Raw genomic sequence first — 8,431 nt, forward strand, 5'->3', positions numbered from 1 at the left:
ATAATGACCTAGGGCACATCCAATCTTTTTTTTTTTTTTCCTAAGATTTATTTATTTATTATTTATACAGTATTCTGCCTGCATGTGTGCCAGCAGGCCAGAAGAGGGCACCAGATCTCACTATAGATGGTTGTGAGCCATCATGTGGTTGCTAGGAACTGAACTCAGGACCTTTGGAAGAGCAAGCAGTGCTCTTAACCACTGAGCCATCTCTCCAGCCCACATCCAATCTTTCTAAACTGTCATATCTTTGACTGTACGATGTGAATTATCTCCAACCACTGTGAAAATTAAAGGTCTGACAGTGAATGCAGAATGACTCATGAAATGGGGGTAGGCAGTATTTCAGAATATGAAATATTAGAACACTTCTTTTTTTTTAATTGTTTGGTTTTTAATTGTGTGCATGTGTGTATCTGGGTTGGGGGATGGGGGTGGGGCAGGTGTCTGTGTACATGTGGATGCAGTACCTGCAGAAGTCAGAGGAGAGCTGACTACCCCCAGGACCCACAGTTACAGGTGGTTGTGAGCTAACCTGGTGTGTTAGCTGGGGACTGAACTCTGGTTGTCTGCAAAAGCAATCCTCCCTCTTGACCACAGGGTCATCTCTCCAACCCACACTTAAAAGTCAGACTCCAAGTGAGAAACTGTTTCTGAGCTATAGGCGTGCTTCCTCAGTGTAAAGTTAGGGTACACAAAGAAAAGGGGCTATCTTAGTAAGGGGTATCATTGCTGCGATAAAACACTGTGACCAATGAATGCATGGGGAGGAAAGGACGGATTTAATTGAGTTTATGCTTCCAAACTACTGTTCATACTGACAGAACTAGGAAAGAACTCAAGCAGAAGGCAGGAGCTGATGCAGAGGCCATGGAGGGGGCGCTGCTTACTGGCTTGCTCCTCACAGCTTACTCAGCCTGCTTTCTTATAGAACCCAGGAGCATCAGCCCAGGGATGGCGCCACCTATAGTAGAAAGGACCCTCCGCCATCAATTACTAATTAAGACAATGCATTAGAGGCTTGCCTACAGCCCCACCATATGAAGGCATGTTTCTCGATTGAGTCTCCGTTCTCTCTGATGACTAACTAGTGTCAAGCTGACATAAAACACGCCAGCAAAGAAGCCACGCTCACTCGCTCTCTGTTGCTGTGGCAAATGCCATAACCAACAGCAAGTAGGGAGGAAGCAGGTGTTTTTGCCTTACATTCCCTGATCACTGTCCATCAAGTGAAGTCAAGGCAGGACCCTGAAGGCAGGAACTGAAATGGAGGTCACAGAGGAACATTGCTCAACCTGCTTTTTCATACAGCCCAAGACCACCTGCCCGAAGGTGGTACCGACCATAGTGAGCTGGGCACATCAGTTACTAATCAAAAAAAGTGCCCCGATAGATTTACCTCCTGGCCAATTTGATGGAAGCATTTTCTCAGTTGAGGTTTCCTTTTCCCGGTTGACTCTAGCTTGTCTCAAGTTGGAAAAACAAAACTAACCAGCACAGAGGTCAACATGCTCAAAACCAGGGGACAGCTCTCACGTGGAACAGCCCATGCACAAAATATTGTTACCTCCAGCTAATCCCGAGGCGTCTAAAATTCGGACATTAAAGATTTGTTACACCTCTATTACCACTCTTTTTTTAATACCTTTTTTCCTTGGGTTATCTTATTTATTTATATTTATTTATTTATTCATTTTACATCCCAATTGTAGGTCCCTCCCTCCTCTCCTCTCAGTCCTACCCTCTTCCCCCATCCCTCCTCCGTTAGACCTCAGAAAAGGGGGTATACCCCCCCATCAACCCACCCCAGTACATCAAGTCACATCAGGACTGAGCGCATCCTCTTCCTTGTGGCCTAGCAAGGCAGCCCCTCCAGGGGGAAGTGATGAAAAGCATGCAACAGCATCCTTGTGAGAGACAGCCCCTGTTCCCTTTACTAGGGGACGCACATGAAGACCAAGCTGCCCATCAGGTACATATGTGAACAGGGCCTAGGTCCGGTCCATGCATGTTCTTTGGTTGGTGCTTTGGTCTCTGCAAGCCCTCCTGGGCCCAGGTTAGTTGGTCTTCCCGTGGAGCTCCTGTCCACTCCAGGTCCTTCTATCCTTCTCCACCCCCCTGACACTCTTCCACAAGGCTCCCAGCACTCTATCCAATGTTTGACTGTGAGTCTCAGCATCTATTTCGATCCATTGCTGGGTGGAGCCTCTCAAAGGACACATACTGCTAGGCTTCAGCCTGCAAGCAAAACAGAGTGCCAATAATAGTGTCAGGGGTTGGCTTTCTTCCTTGGTATGGGTCTTGAGTTGGGCCAGGCACTGATTGGTTGGGCATTCCCTCAATGTCTGTTCTATCTTTATCCATGCACATCTTGTAGGCAAGGTAAATTTTGGGTAGAAGTTTCTATGGGTAGATTGGTGTTTCCCTCTCTCTACTAGGAGTCCTGTCTTGTTAGAGGCTGGCCTCTTCAGTCTTTATAGATCCCACTAGTAGGGGTCTCAGCTAGAGTCACCCATATTCTCCCAGGAGCCTGCCCTGTTGCCTCAGAGATGCCCCCACCTGCAGTTTTCTCTTCTCTCTGCAAGCCCTCTGTCCTCCTGCCCCTGCTCGCCTCACATCTGCTTCCCACCCTCATTTCCCTCAGCACTCCCTCTCCTGTCCTGCCTCCTTTCTTCAACCACTTCCACTATCTATTCTATGGCCTCTTCTGACTGAGATTCAGACATGCTTCCTTTGCCCTTCTTCTTAGCTTCTTTGGGTCTGTGAATTGTAGTGTGTTTATCCTGTACTATAGTGCTGATATCCGCTTACCTACCATATGTGGCTTTCTGGGTCTGGGTTACCTCACTCAGGATGCTCTTTTCTAGTTCCATCCATTTGCCTCCAAATTTCATGATTTCCTTGTTTTTAATAGCTGAATAGTATTCCATTGTGTAATTGTGCCACAATTTCTTCATCCATTCTTTGGTTAAAGGACATCTGGGTTGTTTCCAGCTCATGGCTGCTACAAATAAAGCTGCTACGGACATAGTTGAGCAAATGTCTTTGTTGTATGGTAGAGCATCTTTTGAGTACATGCCCAAGAGTGGCATAGCTGGGTCTAGAGGTAGAGCTATGCCCAATTTTCTGAGAAAGTGCCAGATTGATTTCCAAAGTGGTTGTACAAGTTTACACTCCCACCAGCAGTAAAGGAGTGTTCCCCTTTCTCCACATCCTTGCCAGCGTGGGCTGTCACTTGAATTTTTAATCTTAGCCATTCTGACCAGTGTAAGATGATATCTCAGGGTCATTTTGATTTGCATTTCTCTGATGACAAATGACACTGAGCATTTCTTTAAGTGCTTCTCAGCCATTCAAGATTACTCTCTTGAGAATTCTGTTTAGCTCTGCACCCCATTTTTAAAATTGGGTTGTTTAATTTGTTGATGTTTAATTGAATATATATATATATATATATATATATATATATATATATATATATATATATATATATATATATACACACACACACACACACACATATATATATCTTGGATATTAGCCCTTTGTCAGATGGAGGTTTGGTGAAGATCTTTCCCTAATCTGTAGGCTGCCATTTTGTTCCTTTGCCTTACAGAAGCTTTTCAGTTTCATGATGTCTCATTTATTAATTGTTGATCTTAGAGCCTGAGCTATTGCTGTTCTGTCCAGGAAGTTGTCTCCTATGCCAATGAGTTCAAGGCTAATTCCCAATTTCTCTTCTAAAATATTTAGTGTTTCTAGTTTTAGGTTGATGTCTTTGATCCACTTAGACTTGAGTTTTGTGCAGTGTGATAAATATGGATCTATTTGCAGTTTTCTACATGTAGACATCCAGTTAAACCAGCACCATTGATTGAAGTTGGTTTTTTTTTTTTTCCTATTGTTTGGTTTTGGCTTCTTTGTCAAAAATCAGGTGTCTGTAGGGGTGTGGGTTTATTTCTGGGTCTTTGATTCAATTCCATTGATCAACCAGTCTGTTTATATGCCAATACCATATGGTTATTATTACTATTGCTTTATAGTACAGTTTGAAATCAGGGATGGAGATATTTCCACAGGTTCTTTTATTATGTAGGATTGTTTAGGTATATTTTTATATAGCTAGGTGTTTTGTTTTTCTATATGAAGTTGAGAATGGTTCTTTCAAGGTCTGGTAAGGAATTCTGTTGGTATATGATGGGAATTTCATTGAATATATAGATTGCTTTTGATAAGATGTCCATTTTTACAATGTTAATCCTACTGATCCATGAGCATGTGAGATCTTTCCATCTTATGATATTTTCTTCAATTTCTTTTGTTAAGAGACATGAAGTTCTTGTCCTCCAGGTCTTTCACTTGCTTGGTTAGAGTTACACCAAGATACTTTATATTATTTTTGGCTATTATGAAAGGTATTCTTTCTCTAATTTCTTTCTTAGACCATTTATCATTTGTATACTTGAGGGCTACTGATTTCTTTTTAGTTAATTTTTTCATCTAGCCACTTTGCTGACAGTGTTTATCAGATGTAGTGGTTCTCTGGTAAAATTTTGGGGTCACTTATGTATACCATCATATCATCTGTGAATAGAAATACTTTAACTTCTTCCTGTCCGATTTGTATCCTCTTGATCTCCTTTAGTTGTCTCATTGCTCTAACTAGAACTTCAAGTACTATATTGAAGAGATATGGTGAGAGTGAGTTTGGCAATGTTCCTTCTGTTTCTATTTTGTGGAATAGTTTGAGGAGTATTGGTATTAGCTCTTCTTTGAAAGTCTGGTAGAATTCTCTGCTGAGACCATCTATCCCTGGGGGTTATAAGACTGTTTAAACTGTTTGGCTGATCTTGATTTAACTTTGGTATGTCCATTTCCTTCACATTTTCCAATTTTGTGGAATACAGACTTTTGAAGTAAGGGCTAATAATTCTTTGGATTTCCTCGATGTCTGTTGTTATGTCTCCCTTTTCATTCCTGATTTTGTTAATTTGGATACTGTCTCTCTCTGCCTTTTAGCTAAATTGGCTAAACATTTGTCTACTGGTTGATTTTCTCAAAGAACATCTCTTTGGTTTCCTTGATTCTTTGTATTGTTCTTTTTGTTTCTAAGTTATTGGTTTCAGCTGTGAATTTGATTATTTCCTGCCACCTGCTCCACATGAGTGTGTTGCTTCCTTTTGTTCTAGAGTTTTAGGAGTGTTTTTAAATTGCTAGTATGAGAAGTCTCCAATTCCTTTATGAAGGCACTTAGTGTTATGAACTTTCCCCTTAGCACTGCTGTCATGATGTCCCATGAGTTTGGGTATGTTGTGCTTTCATTTTCATTGAATTCTAAAAAGTCTTTAATTTCTTTATTTCTTCCCTGACCCAGTAGTCATTGAGTAGAAAGGCATTCAGTTTCCATGAGATTGTAGGTTTTCTCTTGTTTCTTTTGTTGTTTAAATCTAGCTTTAATCCATGGTAGTCTGATAAGAAGATACAAGGGGTTATTTTCATTTTCTTGTATGTATTAAGACTTGCTTTGTGACTGAGTATATGATTAATTTTGGAGAAGGTTGAATGAGATGCAGAGAAGAATGTATATTCCTTTGTATTTAGGTGAAATGTTCTGTAGATATCTCTTAGGTCCATTTGGTTCATGGTATCTGTTAGTTTCATTATTTCTCTGTTTACTTTCTGTCTTCATGACCTATCCTGTAAGAGTGGGGTGTTGAAGACTCCCACTATTAATGTATGGGGTTCTTTGTGTGATTAAGCTTTACTAATGTTTCTTTTACAAATGTAGTGCCCTTTCATTTGGGACATAATTATTCAGAATTGAGACATCATCTTGGTGGATTTTTTTCCTTTGATGAGTATGAAATGTTCTTCCTCATATGTTTTAATTAATTTTGGTTGAAAGTCTACCTTATTAGATATTAGAATGGCTACCACAGCTTGTTTCTTGGGTCCATTTGCTTTGAAAACCTTTTTCCAACCCTTTACTCTGAGATAATGTCTATTTTTGTTGACGAAGTGTGTTTCTTGTATGCAGCAGAATGATGGGTCCTGTTTTCACATCCATTATGTTAGCCTGTGTCTTTTTATTGGGGAATTGGGTGCATTGATGCTGACAAATATTAATGACCTGTTATTTTGATGTTGGTAGTGGTAGAGTGTATGTATGTGTGGCCTGTGTGCTTCCCTTCCTTTGGCTTTGCTGATGTGGAGTTTATTTATTTCCTGTGTTTTCCTGGGTGTAGTTAGCCTCTTTGGGTTGGAGTTTTTCTTCTAGTGCCTTCTGTATGGCTGTATTTATGAATAGATATTGTTTAAATTTGTTTTTGTCATGGGATATCTTGTTTTCTCCATTTATGGTGGTTAAATTTTTGCTGAGTATAGTAGTCTGAGCTGACATCTGTGGTCTCTTAAGTCTGTAAGATTTATCTGCCCAGGCCCTTCTGGCTTTCATTGTCTTTATTGAGAAGTCAGGTGTGATTCTGATGATAGGTTTGACTTTATATGTGACTTGGCTTTTTTCCCTTAGAGCTTTTAATATTCTTTCTTTGCTCTGTATACTTAATGTTCTGATAATTATGTGGTGGGAAGATTTTCTTTTCTCATCCAATCTATTTGGTGTTCTGTAAGCTTCTTGTGTGTTTATAAGCATCTCTTTCTTTAGGTTTGTGAAGGTTTGTTCTATGATTTTGTTGAAAATATTTTCTGGGCCTTGGAGCTGGGAGTTCTCTTTTTCTTCTATTCCTATTATTCTTCAGGTTGGTCTTTTCATAGTGTCTCAGATTTCTTGGATGTTTTGTGTCAGAAGCTTTTTAAATTTAACATTTTCTTTGACTGATGTGTTGACTTCTTCAAATGTATAATCTACCCCTGAGATTCCTTCTTCCATCTCTTGTATTCTGTTGTGATGCTTGTGTCTCTAGTTCCTGTTCTCTTCCCTAGGTTTTGCATCTCCATGGTTGCCTCAATTTGTGTTTTCTTTACTGCTTCTATTTCTGTTTTCATTTCCTGGACAGCTTTATTCATTTCTTTCACTTGTTTAATTGTATTTTCCTGTATTTCATTAAGGGATTTGTTCCTTTTCTTCACCTGTTGATTGAATTTTCTTGTATTTCTTTAAAAGATTTATTCATGTCCTCTTTTTGAGGTCTCTATCATCTTTATAAGGTTGGATTTAAGGTCGGTGTCAGATTGTCCAGGGCTTGCTGTAGTAGGATGGCTGGGCTCTGGTGGTGCCATGTTGCCCTGGCGCTTGTTGATTGTGTTCTTATGCTGGCCTTTAGCCATCTGGTTGCCCCTGCTGTTGGCTGTATGTTCCTGATGCCGACAGGACTCCTTGGAGAGACAGGAAGAGCCTTGGGCCTGATAGTGGAACTCAGGGAAAAGCATATTGATCACGTCTGTTGGCTGTGTGTTCCTGGGGACCTGCAGGTCTGGGTGTTCCTCTGCTACCTGTGTCCCAGGTAGGAAGAAGAAAGGCTGGGTGGGCTCTCACCTGGCTGTTCCTGGGGTCCCACAGGCGTGGATGATCCTGGAGCCAGCAGGCCTTTTCTATAGGGGAGGTTATGGAGCTCTATGGGCTGTGTCTCCTGGCAGGCAGGAGAAAAAAGCAAATAACATTTGTAAATGAACTTTTTATGTAAGTATAACATGTAATGGGTTTCATTATGGTGTGTGTGTGTGTGTGTGTGTGTGTGTGTGTGTGTGTGTGTGTGTGCTCACCATAGTTCTCTCTTCTTGCTACATATTATCATCTCCTGAAAGTAAATGGCTTGACCCCAAGACCCCACACTAGACCAGAATCTCCTGGGAATGGGGCCCAGGTTTGTAAGTTCCTTAGGGATTCCAAAATCTAGACCAACTCAAAATCAATTGAATGAAAGGAACCGAGTATGTCACCAGAACAGAAGGGTGAGAACCAACCTTCAATGACACAAGGCTAAGTAACACTGCCCTTCAATTCTTCCTGTGTTGGACAATCTGGTCAGGCCCGCAGGCATTCTGTGCTACAGGAACATGTGCACCTGAATCATGCTAGGATTTGTTGAAACTCACATTCCTGTTTAATACCAGATGAAGGTGGCAGTACTGCACTTATGTCTGGTCTCCAGAACAGCTTCAACCCTCAATACAATAGAGATTCATAATAGGTCAAGCCTATAACCCCAACACTTGGGAGGTTGAGGCAAGAGAATTGTCACCAGTTCAAGGCAGCCTGAGATACATAGTGCGTGCCAAGCCAGCCTACACCATATACAGAGAGATCTTGTCTTTAAAAAAAAAAAAAAGTCCCTGATAAATACCTGTAACCCTTACACTCAGAAGGTGGAGACACCTGTCTATGTTGAATTAGCCACCTGTCTTCCACACCCAGATTTGTACTGGACTGTGTTTAAATAGAAACGGTTTGCCAAAGAACGGTTCTTGACAG

Source organism: Acomys russatus, chromosome 30, assembly GCF_903995435.1.
Source record: "Acomys russatus chromosome 30, mAcoRus1.1, whole genome shotgun sequence".
In the NCBI taxonomy this organism is placed as follows: domain Eukaryota; kingdom Metazoa; phylum Chordata; class Mammalia; order Rodentia; family Muridae; genus Acomys; species Acomys russatus.